Genomic DNA, 13,397 nt, shown 5'->3' on the forward strand with positions numbered 1-13,397 from the left:
ATAGGAGGTGATTTGAATGCTGATTTTGATGTTACTAAATGTAAGGGTAGTGTTGCAGATCTGGAAAACTTACTAAGACAATACAATTTATATCATGTTAATAACAGGCCCACAAGAAACAAAGCATGTTTAGATAACATCTTTGTAAACTTCAAGACCACTGAAAACGCATGCGAAGTTGTAGTGTTCCCATTCTCTGACCATGACTCCGTATCTCTAAATTATGCAAGTAAAATTCCCCTCAATAGGAGCAATGCAAACAGACCTGTCCCAACAGTTGTGATTACCAGACCCATAACTGAGGATAAAATTAACACATTTTGTAATTCCCTTGCTGACAGAGACTGGTTTGGCCATTGTAGTGTCGATGGACATTACACATCAAGTAATGACCTGCCAGCCAAAATAGTATTTGATAGATTTTTTAATGCATTCTTGACCCTATTTAACCATAGTATTCCCATAAAGAAAATCAAAATAATGGACAGCAGCCACAAATCCAGATCTCAAAACAGACAAAATATATGGTACAATAAACAGCTGACAGATCTAAAGAAACAAGTTTTGTTACTGTACAACATATACAATAGTATGAAGTCTGACTGTGCCAAATCAGCCTATGTGGAATGCAGGAATGAATACAAAAAAGCCATCCTGCAAGCCAAAAAAACCTACAATGCCAACAGCATACATAATTCCACCAATAAATGCAAAACCGCTTGGAAAATAATTAACAGTGCTGCCAGAGATACTAAAAAAGACAAAATTAATATCCCACCACAAACACTCCATGAGTTTTTTATTAATTCAGTGAAAGAAATAGGAGACGCAATTATCAAACCAGACATTAGTCCATCAGAGTTACTCTCCCAAAATTGGGGTAGACAAGTCACTAAATACAAGGATGGTAACCTTCTCCGAAGTATCGCCTAGATATGTACAAGGGGTCATAAAACAACTGAAATCATCTGATAGCTTAGATATATATGGCATATCATGCAACCTGCTAAAAAAAGTGTGTGACCGCATTCTCTACCCCTTAACCCATTGCATAAACAAGTGCTTACTTGAGGGATATTTTCCTGATGAGTTAAAACTGTCTAGGATCGTCCCAGTATACAAAAAGGGAGATAAAGACTCTCCATCTAGCTACAGGCCTATTTCAATAGTACCCGCATTCTCCAAGGTAATAGAATGCATCATGTACCAACAATTATCATCTCACTTTGAGAACCTAGGAATAATTAATGCTACACAATACGGGTTTAGGAAGAATCTGTCGACCATTGATGCAATCAACACGGTAGTCAGTTACATCCTCAAAGTTTTTGAGAACAAAGGCTTTGCTCAGGTCTCATTCTGTGACCTAAGCAAGGCCTTCGACTGTGTTGAGCACATGCCACTACTAGAGAAACTAGAATTCTACGGCATCAAAGAAAACAGTCTCAGACTATTAAAAGCTTATCTCAACAACCGTAAACAGGTAGTTTGTGTTGGTAAGGAAATGTCAAACATAGAAAATATTAAAGTAGGTGTGCCTCAGGGATCTGTACTGGGGCCCTTCCTGTTTCTGATAATGATCAATGACCTCCCCTCGTTTATTAGATCCACCACTGTATTGTATGCAGATGATACAACTTTTCTCCATAGCAGTAACAATCTTAATGATCTTAAAACCTGTGCTGAAAATACACTCACTCATGCAGCATATTGGTTCAGAGCAAATGGTTTCTTGCTAAATGAAAATAAAACTCAGCAGATAATCTTCACTCTAAGAGAAAAGCCACTATCTGATGACCCTAGTTCTGTTAAATTCCTGGGAGTTTATTTAGACGAAAAGTTATCCTGGGGCCAACATGTAAACTATATTAGTAGTAAACTATCTAGAGTAATTTATTTATTAAGACAACTCAGAAATTGTGTACCTGAAACATACATCAGATCATCTTATTTTGCATTTTTCCAGAGTATAATATCCTATGGCATTATCTTGTGGGGTAACTGTAGTCATATACATGACATCCTATTATTGCAGAAGAAAGCCATTAGGATAATTACAAATTCCTCACATAAGGCTCATTGCAAACCCTTATTTACTAAACAAAAAATTATGGCTGTAATAAACCTCTATATATACAATGTCTTAATCTTTACGAAGAAGAACCTACAAGATGTGAAACGTAGAGAAAATGTACGTTGTTACAACACAAGAAGCATCAAACACATATACACGCCTTACCACAGACTATCAAAATCAATAAATAGCTATGAAGTCACAGGACACAAGCTATTTAATAAGCTGCCACATGCCATACAGGATCTTCCTGAACATACATTCAAAGAAAGACTGCATGAATGGTTTATTGCCCACCCGTTCTATGATATCAATGAATTCTTCAACTGTAAAACGCAGTAATCCGACAGATGACCCACTGTACATTTATTGTAATATAAGCTAAAATATTTCAGTAGTCAATACCTTATCACACTGTATTATAAATTGTAACTTCATTTGACGTTGTCAATTGCTGTAATGGCCTAAAGACAGTAAAATCTTTATTATTATTATTATTATTATTATTATTATTATTATTATTATTATCCAGGTAAACAATACAGGTAGTGGCTTTAAAACACCTTAATATCAGCAAATATTTGAAATGTGGCTGGTGCATTTCTTAAGTCAAAAGGTATTTGCAAAAATTCTTACAAGCCAGAAGGTATGACAAAATTTGTTTTAGGTCAGTCCTGAGAGGCTATCAGGATCTGATTACAGCCTCAGCAAATATCCAGGGCAGTGAAAAACTTACAGTTTCCTGTCCTGTCCAACATTTCATTAATATGTGACAAGGGATAGGTATCAGGAGTGGTGACCTTGTTGACAGCTCTCATGTCCACAGGTAAGTTGTATGTCTTCTCGCTGTTAGTAAATTTTTCCAGGACAACAATCAGACTCAACTAGAGACTGACTGACGGTTGAATAATTCCAGCATCATATTGTTTTTGGACTGTTTCTTTCACTTCAGACTGTAATTGATATGGATATCAGTAAGTTTCTGGGCAACTGGCCTTGCATTTCCAGTGGGACTCTCATTGCATACCAGACTAGTATGTGGCAAGTATTTTCTCTCTTTGAATAACCACAAATATGCCTTTAAAAGTGAGTACAGTAAGCTTCACTCAGAGTCATTTAAATAAGATAATTTAATTTGTAATTGAAGCTTCAGGAGTGTCATGAATGTGTTCACTTCTTAGATTGGTATTGATGTTCCTCTTTTCTTAATTTTTCCTTTATGAATGGATTCTTCTTTCTCAGTTACATCTTGCATACTGGCCAGAATAGTTCCCTTCAGTATCATTACCTCTTGGACTCCAAAATTACATAAACTCACAGGAATTCAGACTTTCTTTCCCTCAGTTTCTGTTTCACAAAGGCTTCATTTCACCTAAACTTGCATTCTGTTGAGTACATCATTTTGAGTGAGTGAATCAATCAAAAAGTAATTCCCCCTAGGTTCCTGCATTTTGGCTGTCTACCAGAGAACTTTTCCAGTACCATCATTTATATGCACAGGGGTGGCTACTTTCGAGCCCAAGATATGCGGTGTGTTGGAATTTTGTGGAATGGGTCCCTTCTCAGGATTCCCTTGTGTCTTTGAGGTGCTGTCACTGCCAAAATGATGAACTGCTTCACTGAGTTTGACTGTGTGTGACCAGAAATCAACCACAGCCTGAAATTGGTGTAAGAAATCGTTTTCCAATATGATGTCAAAATCACGCCTTCTCTGTCTTCTCACTTCCATCTCAGATTAATAAGTGGTATGATTAATTTTCATTTTAATTGAACATACACCCACTGGATTTATAACTTCAGCAACTAAATCAGTAATACAACATCAGCAAGGTTCCCATGGCTGCTTGTCATCAGGAGAAAGAAACACTAAACTTATCTAGCTGCCCTTATCCACCAAAATTTGGGTGGTCTTCCCTGCATTTGTCCTGTAACAATTACATTTGCCACCTCCTTCAAAACTCAGTAATTTACGGGGTTTACTGACTGTCTTTCAGCAATTTCTCTGATTGGAAACCACTCTTCTTTAGGCCACAGAACAGCCTATTACTGCTCTGTGGGCAGTGCATTCATAAATGCCTGAACTTTTGACAATGAGGACAATAAGGTGCTAAGCATTTCTCAGCCATGTAAGTGGTGCACTTCCATGGGCCACAAAAAAATTCATTAACAAACACATGTCACAGCTCACTTTCATGCATCATAGTGGCAATGAAGCATTCAGCTTCTTCACGTAATGATGCCAGGTGGACTGCTTCATAGAATGAGGTGGGGGAGCTACTTTAGATTCTTTACTAATTTGTGGATTGATATTGTGGATGAAAACATCATTTGCTCATGCTTTGGAGTTTTCTAGGAAGACTTCATTGCAGGTTGTATATTGAGCAAAGGTACAGGTTTTACACAAAATACTCCTTATGCAATCTGAAAATTGTTCCATGTCTTCTCCTGACTTTTGTCTGGGGGTGGACAACTCATTACAGTAGTAAGTAACACCCTGCTTGTCAGAATACTGCCCTACCAGACCTTTTGCCAATGATTCAAATGTTTCAGCATATTTCAAAATATGGACTGACTTGGCACAGGCGCATACACCCCCTATTAACTTCAAATGTGCCACATACAACAGAAAAACGTAGGGCCACATGCAAAATCGGGCCATCTCATGGATGATTTGCAAAAGCAAGTCAAGTCCACATCATCAGTAGGTCCTCCTGCAAATGAGGGAATTGAAGCAACTGCCAGCAATCTGCTGCCAATAATAAACAGTAATTCTCATCTGGTTTTCAGTTCTGCCATATTCCTAACTGCCAAGTAGTTCTGTCATAGCAGTACCTACTGTTGATCTGTGCCCTAATGCTGTGCAGATTGTTACCTCAAGTTTCAGTTCCATTGTTGGTATTTTTGTGTCCTCTTTGTAATCATCCAGAGAAATTTGAATGCTGATGTCCACATTTTGGTGGGGCTACTCAGACTGCCTGGGAAAATATGCAATAATTTTTTTCTGATATTCCCCAAAGGGTGGCTGCCTGTATGGCATCATGGCCCATATCCCTTCAATAAACCTACATGCAAGACATGACCCAGACATACTCCCACTACCACCTACTCCAGTTCTGTCACAGACATCTCCTACTCCATCAATGACAGAACCACCTGTGAAAATATCAATATGATCTACAAACTGAGCTGCAGCTACTGTCCTGCTTTCTATGTGGGCATGACAACTAACAAGACGTCTGTCCACATGGATGGCCACCACCAAACAGTGGCCAAAAACAACTTAACCATCCAGTTGCTGAACACGCTGCCCAACATGATGTGTTTCACTTTAAAGACTGCTTCACAGCCTGCGCCATCATGATTCTTCCTCCTAACACCAGCTTTTCTGAATCGTGCAGCACTAGACATACCTTTTACTCCCCCAATGCATTTACCAGTCTTTTCCCCTTTTCTGCTTCTCTCCTCTCCCCTCTTTCTTCCCCTCTCCCTTCCCTTATACTACTCTCCCCTGCTCCCTCCAGCACAGCCTCCAAATACTGCACTTAGCAGCCCTATCCTTCCCACACCACATCCATGTGTGTTCCTACAGGCAGCACACCATGCTCCCTCTCTCCGCTCCATGCTTCCCCATAAATCCCACTAACCACCCCAACATATTTCTGCTCATGTCATAAGTAGGTGCAGTTGGCCGCCAGGACCCAGAGACAGTGACAACTTGTGTGTGAGTTGTACTTGTGTGACTGTGTGCATGTTTTCCATTTCAGTTCCTTTGCCTGAAAGCTTAATACATGGTGGTTGTAATTAAACTTTCATTTCTTGAGAGGGCTCTCATAAAAAATCAATGATTGTGGGACAAACTTTGTGGAAACATTTGTGAGGACGTGCAAAACAGAAATAATAAATAAACCACTGAATGAAACACATTTTAATTTATACTTGAGAGGGTAATTGTGTACCATGTTTACATTCCACGTTACAAACATTGCTCAGTGTGACAACCCTCTCAATCGACGACAGCCTGAAAGTGCACTAGAGAATGTCATACTGCTGCCTGAAATGTCTCTGGTGGGATGTTGATTACCCCATTCACTATGTTCATCTTCAACCTAAAATGTTTGTTAGTGTCCCATTGATAAACTCTGTCCTTCAGGTAATCCCACAGCTAGAAATCACACACGTTCAAATCTGGTGATGTTGGTGGCCATGCAGTTTGGAACAATTGGCCAATGATTCAGTTTTTTCCAAATGTTTTACAGAGTAATCGATTGACCTCATGAACAATGTGAAGTGGTGCTGCATTGTGTATCAAATCAATTGAGTCCAAAGCTTCCCTGCCCTGTAGAGTAAGGATCACATATTGGTGAAGCAGATCACAGTAACATGTGCCACTCACACTGCACATCCTTGGTCTTTGTGATGTGAGTTCCCCAAAGAAAAGTGGACCAATCATGAACTTTGCTGTGAAACATACTACACAGTGATGCATTCACTATGCAGGGGAGCTCCATGGAAGGTCATTGGTGATGATGATCCCCAAATGTGACAGTTATGAGTGTTCACTGCTCCAGTGAATGTGAAGTGCACTTTACAAAATCTTCCATGGCCACACATCATCAACTTCAGCCTTTGCAAGAATGTATAGCAAAGTCTACTCAAATATCTGCATCACATGACAAAAGTTGGTGGTAATATTAAGTTTGTGCAGATATCATTTTCACAATTGCTCAGAGCATTTGATAAATCTTGACCTTTGAATGTTTAGCTGTTGTGAAACAGCTCATGCACTGCTTCAGGACTGCACATTGCATCCAGAATTCTCAACCATGGCAACAGTAACTTCATCAACAATTTGTGGTGCAATCGGTTGTCAGCCTCTCCTAGGAGGAATTCCCAAATTGCCAGCTAATTTGAGCATCCTCTCCATATTCCTTTAATGTGTTGATGTTTGCAAAGACCAGCAGCACTATTGCTAGTGTCTTGATAAAACAGCTTTACGAGTAAAGCCTTGTTAAAGTTTCCCAGACCCGTGTTGACTGTTTGCAACTTTAATGCACACTGATGCTTGTGTTTCAACCTTATGTCACTGCACCAGTATTGGCACCAAATGGCAAGTCATCACTATAATGCTGCTAATAATACAAATCTTGCAGCACACAGTCTGGATGTCATTCCTACAAAGTTAGGTACCCATATGCTAAGTAGTTTGCTGTGTACACTGGCTCAAGTAGTGAAAGTTTAATAATAACCAACCTACATTTTAGCAGTCTTTTTCATTGTGCCTGGCTGCAACTCAGCACCTCCTCTACATGCTGAAAAATTGTTTAAATTTACTTTAGAATAATTTAATACTTCATAGGGACATAATATCAATTGGAAGTGAGATTCATGTCACAGTATAAGTAATATTTCCTTCTAGGTTTATGATGGTGTTATATTTTATTAGTTTCATAGTGAGAAGAACTGTCACTTACAAACATCATGAAGTTCTTGGAATCACCCCACACTTCAGATCTTTGCAACTAATTGAACTGTCTGCTTAATTGTGAAAAATGTTATAAGCTTATTTCTGTTAATAGTCTTCTGTCAATCCCTGCCCAAATTTTAAATTCTGCATAAGCCTTCCTGCGGCAACGGCCTTGCCGCAGTGGATACACTGGTTCCCATGCGATCACTGAAGTTAAGCGCTGTCGGGCGTGGCCAGCACTTGGATGGGTGACCATCCAGCCACCATGTGCTGTTGCCATTTTTCGGGGTGCACTCAGCCTCGTGATGCCAATTGTGGAGCTACTCGACCGAATAGTAGCGGCTCCGGTCAAAGAAAACCATCATAACGACCGGGAGAGCAGTGTGCTGACCACAAGCCCCTCCTATCCGCATCCTCATCTGAGGATGACACGGCGGTCGGATGGTCCCGATGGGCCACTTGTGGCCTGAAGACGGAGTGCTATAAGCCTTCCTGCAATTTAGTGCAGTTTTTTTTACAATGTAACTTTCCTGTATAGAGCAGTGTCACTCATGAACTGCCTCATGGCGTTTCCAACATCTTACACCAGATCATCCTTAAATGAAGCACACCAATGATCCACCAATAGTCCCTTAGGGTACTAATGTTCATTTTATTAATGTTGATTTTGTCCCATTAAGAATTACGCACATGCTTCTGTTACTGTCAAACCAGTCACAAAGCTTATCCAATATTCTGTAAGTTTATATCTTGTTCATTAAGTGATAGGGTTATAATAGAAGGAAACATTCCACGTAGGAAAAATATACCTAAAAACAAAGATGATGTGACTTACCAAATGAAAGTGCTTGCAGGTCGACAGACACACAAACGAACACAAACATACACACAAAATTCAAGCTTTCACAACAAACTGTTGCCTCATCAGGAAAGAGGGAAGGAGAGGGAAAGACGAAAGGATGTGGGTTTTAAGGGAGAGGGTAAGGGGTCATTCCAGTCCCGGGAGCGGAAAGACTTACCTTAGGGGGAAAAAAGGACGGGTATACACTCGTACACACACACATATCCATCCACACATATACAGACACAAGCAGACATATTTAAATATGTCTGCTTGTGTCTGTATATGTGTGGATGGATATGTGTGTGTGTGCGAGTGTATACCCGTCTCTTTTTCCCCCTAAGGTAAGTCTTTCCGCTCCCGGGACTGGAATGACTCCTTACCCTCTCCCTTAAAACCCACATCCTTTCGTCTTTCCCTCTCCTTCCCTCTTTCCTGATGAGGCAACAGTTTGTTGCGAAAGCTTGAATTTTGTGTGTATGTTTGTGTTCGTTTGTGTGTCTGTCGACCTGCCAGCACTTTCATTTGGTAAGTCACATCATCTTTGTTTTTAGGTACATTAAGAGATAGTGTAGAAATGTCTGAATGCCTTCATGAAGGCAAGGGAGATATCAGCATATTGTCAAATTGTAGGAAATGCAGATGCTAGGAAGGAGGAATTTCACCCCATGATGAATGTAAGGACACAGAAATTAATTGAAGCTTAAACCCAAACAATAAATAATCTTTGTTACATGAAAGACAGCATGTCCATCAATTTTTTACAACTTGTTCCGTAATTATACAATATATTCACACCAGCAATATAGTTCTGCTTAGTATTCTTGATTCCTTCCTTCCTTTCCTTTCCAGTCCCCTTCATTCAGCCAGTGTGGGGTAGGCAGTGGTATGTAGCTTCTGGAATTTTGAGGAGAACCAACCATATCTGTATATAAGCTATTACTATGATGGGGTCATCACTTGCAAATGCAATTTAAAGCTACAGTTTGCTACCCCTGGTGAGAAATCGATGTACCGTTGTGTCTGCATGTAGTATGCTCTGCATGGCCAAATGTGACAAAGTTTTATCAAAATTTTTACACATCATAAAAATGATAACTATATCAGTGTTCACCAAGAAGAATGTGGAAAACTGTGTAAAAACCATGTCCATGCTGGCTGGTATACTAGCTCCCATTGTTAATCCATGAGGTGGATTCAGTCCAGGACCAGTGCTCCTTTGCATGTCCTTGAAGCGGGCACTTCAATGTGCTAGGCTACCCAGGCTGCAATTATGCGCTCTATTGCGAGTGTTATAAGGCAAATGAATGTGCTGAATGACTGTGCATATAGTTATTTTAGTTTCACCATGCTGATGCATTGGTCATCTAAAGTACTCTTACTGTTAGTTTAAGAAATATACAATAACCTGTCAGTTGAGATCTGAAGATGGTAACATTGATAACTCAAACTGGTTATCGAGAAAGAAATTATGATTAGCGACTTTGGCAAAGAAGTTTATCTTCCTCTAATCGATGTTTGCTTTTGGCCAAAAGGCCTTTTTCTCATTTGAAAAACATACACACACTTTCAGGCAACACAACTCACACACATATGACCACTGTCCCTGGCTGCAAAACCAGACTGCAACCTACATCGCATGATGGGAGAAGCGATCTGGATTGTGGGGGTAAGAAGGAGGCTGGGGCAGGGTTAGGGATGGATAACATGTTAGGAGTGGGGGCCGGTAAAGTGATGCTCATGGGAGCATACAGGAATGAGGTGGGGAGTGAGTAGGGCAGCTAGGTGTAGTCAGGAAGTTAGATGGGGCTGGGGGGGGGGGGGGTAGAGGGGGAGGGAGGGAACAGAAAAGGAGAGAAATAAAATGAATGGGTGAATTGGTGGAATAGAAGGCTGTGTACTGCTAGAGTGGGAACAAAGAAGAGGATAGGTGGATGAAGGACAGTGACTAATGAAGCTCAAAGTCAGGAGGTTATGGGAACATAGAATATAAATATATTGCAGGGTGAGTTCCCACTTGTACAGTTCGGAAAAGCTGGTGTTGGTAAGAAGGATCCAGATGTCACAGGGTGTGAAGCAATCATTGAAGTGAAGCAGCATATTCAGTAACTGGGTGATCCAATTGTTTCTTTGGGTTGTCATGCCCATGTAGAAGGCAGCACAGGGGTGCAGCTTATCTCATGCCCATGTAGAAGGCAGCACAGTGGGTGCAGCTTATCTCATAGATCACATGACTAGTTTCACAGGTAGTCCTGCCTCTTGTGGGATAGGGAATGCTTCTGGCCAAACTGGAGTAGGTGGTGGTAGGAGGATGTATGGGACAGGTGTTGCATCTAGATCTATTACAAGGATATGAACCAAGAGTCAATGCATTGGGAGCAGGGTTAGTGTAAGGATGGATGAGGATATTGTGGTGGATGGCAGAATAACACCATGGGAGGGGTGGGAAGGATAGTGAAGGACATTCCTCATTTCAGAGCACAGTGAGAGGTACTCAAAACCCTGGCTGAGAATGTTATTCAGTTGTTCCAGCCCATGGTGGTACTGAGTTACAAGGGGAATGCTCCTCTGTGGCTGGATGTGAGACTGTGGGAGATGGCAGGTGACTAGAGCAATAAGGCACAGGAGATCAGTATCTGTTCATGGGGGAGGGGGTAATTATGGTCTGTGAAGGCCTCAGTGAGATCCTTGGTGTATTGTGAGAGGGACTGCTCACCACTACAGATGCAGTGATCATGAGTGGCTAGGTTGTTTGGCAGGGACTACTTGGTATAGAAAGGTCACAATCAAGGGAGGTGGCTTTTTAGGTTGAGTAGGATCAGGTGAAGTGAACAAGAGAGAAGCCATTGAGGTTCTGGAGGAAGATGGATAGGATGTCCTCACCCTCAATCCAGATCACAAAAATGTCTGCAATGCATATGAACCGGATGAGGGGTTTGGATTTCTGGATGATTAGGAAGGAGTCCTCTAGATGGCCCATGAATAGGTTTGCATAGTATGGTGCCATGCAAGTGCTCATTTCCACACCCCAGATCTGTTTGTAGGCAATGCCTTCAAATGAGAAGTAATTGTTAGTGAGAGTATAATTGGTCATGGTGACCAGGAAGGAGGTTGTAGATTTGAAATCCTTCAGACATTGGGAAAGGTAGTGTTACATTGCAACAAGATGATGAGCATTATGGATGTTAGTGTAAAGGAAGGTGACATCAATAGTGACGAGCAATCATCATGTGGTAAAAGAACAGGAACTGTGTAGAGACTGTGAAGCAAATGGTTGGTATCTTTTATATAGGAAGGTTGGTTGCAGGTAATAGGCTGAAGATGCTGGTCTATGAGAACAGATATTCTTTCATTGGGGGTACAGCAACTGGCCACAATGGGGCATTCTGGGTAGTTGGGTTTATGGAGTTTAGGAAGTGTCTAGAAAGTTGGAATGTGAGGAGTGGTAGGGGTGAGGAGAGAGATAGACTTTGGGAAGAGGTTCTGGGATAGGCCTAAGGATTTGAGGAGAGACTAGAGACCCTGCTGGATTTCTATAATGGAGTCACTGTGGCAGGGTTCATGGCTGGATGAATCTAATAGCTGACAGAATTATTTTGCCAGGTAATCTTTATGATTCAAAACAACAGTGGTGCAGCCTTTATCATGAGTAATGATTATAAGGTCAGGATCCAGTTTTAGGTGGTGGATTGTGGTTCTTTCTGTGGATATAACGTTAGCTTGGATGTTGATGGATTAAGGAATGATGGTGAGACAGGGCTCGAGATTAAGAAATTCTGGAAAGGTAACAGGGAGTGATTAGGAGGCAGTAGGGGTGGAGAGATCTGAGTCAGACAGGGTTCAGCATTGGTCTTTGGTTTAGCCTGAGTGGCATGGTTGGTGGCAAAAAAGTTTTCCCTCTGTATGGACTGGAAGAAGGAAAGAAGGTCTACAACAAGTCCAGTATGATTGAACTTGAGAGAGGGGCAAAAGGTAAGGCCTTTGGAAAGGACTGAAACTTCTGTGGTGCAAAGGCTTTCAGAGGAAAGGTTCATGACTCTGTTTCAAGTTTGTTTAGGTTCTGTATTGTGTATGGCAGTGGGGAGTTTTTAAGGATGGGATAAATGTAGTAGGTTTTTGAGGCTGCATTTGTTAGCTATGAGGTGATCTGGTGAGGTTTGGAGGCTGTTGTAGAAGTGGTGGGTACTGGTAGTCCAAGGCAGGAGCAGGAAGTGAACAGGTTGGAGAGTTTTTTGAGGTGACATTGTGCGTACTGCTCTACTTCCTGGAAGGCAACAATTTCAATGTGTGAGATGGGATCCAGGAATTTGGGGTGTGAGAATTTTATGGATAGAGAGGAAGTATTGCAAGGAGATTAGCACCTGATTTACATGCTTTTCCAGGATTATGTAGGTGAGGGTTAAGGACTGGCAGGATACGAAAGGATGGAGGGCATTGTGGAAGGATGACTGTAGCCAAAGTTGGGTAATTTGATGGTAAGGCCATTTGGGGGAATTCCATGAGCCAAGCAACAATGCAGGAACAGTATGTGTGACTAAGTTTTGGCTAGGGATAAGGAAACTTTGGCGCATATGAGAGAAGGAAGGATCCATGGAGCAGGAAAATATACCTAAATAACGTAGAAATACATGCAATAAGTCCACAAAAATATGCCAAAATACAACATAAAAACCACAAAAAGGATGTAACAGATGAAATATGGGGAAACAAGATGAAAACTAAGGGAGCTGCAGGTAGTGAAAGGTGAAAATGAATGGAAATTGACATGAAAACACTATTAGATGAAAGACAAAAATAAATAAAAAGATTATAAGGTGGCTTGCAGGTCAGTAGGCAGGTGTATATATAGACGGGGGATAGCAGATGAGATTGATTAGGTGAGGTTTGTATGTGTAAACTGGAATAAGAGAGGAGAATGATTAGGAGGTGGGGAGGGGTTGGTAGGATGAGGTACAAGTTCATGGGCCACTATATCACAAGTGCAAAGCACAACCATTTCCTATTTGGGTGCTAAAAAT

General features: G+C 41.0%; 1 protein-coding gene and 1 pseudogene across 2 annotated transcripts in view; both read left to right on the plus strand.

Annotated features, from left to right (window-relative positions):
• LOC126101063 (xanthine dehydrogenase-like) overlaps positions 1–13,397 on the plus strand; it is a 265,749-nt gene that overhangs the window by 141,896 nt on the left and 110,456 nt on the right. The gene's annotated exons all lie outside the window — the stretch shown is intronic.
• On the plus strand, positions 7,701–7,817 carry LOC126102297 (5S ribosomal RNA; annotated as a pseudogene).

The sequence above is a fragment of the Schistocerca cancellata genome, chromosome 9 (assembly GCF_023864275.1).
Source record: "Schistocerca cancellata isolate TAMUIC-IGC-003103 chromosome 9, iqSchCanc2.1, whole genome shotgun sequence".
Lineage (NCBI taxonomy): Eukaryota > Metazoa > Arthropoda > Insecta > Orthoptera > Acrididae > Schistocerca > Schistocerca cancellata.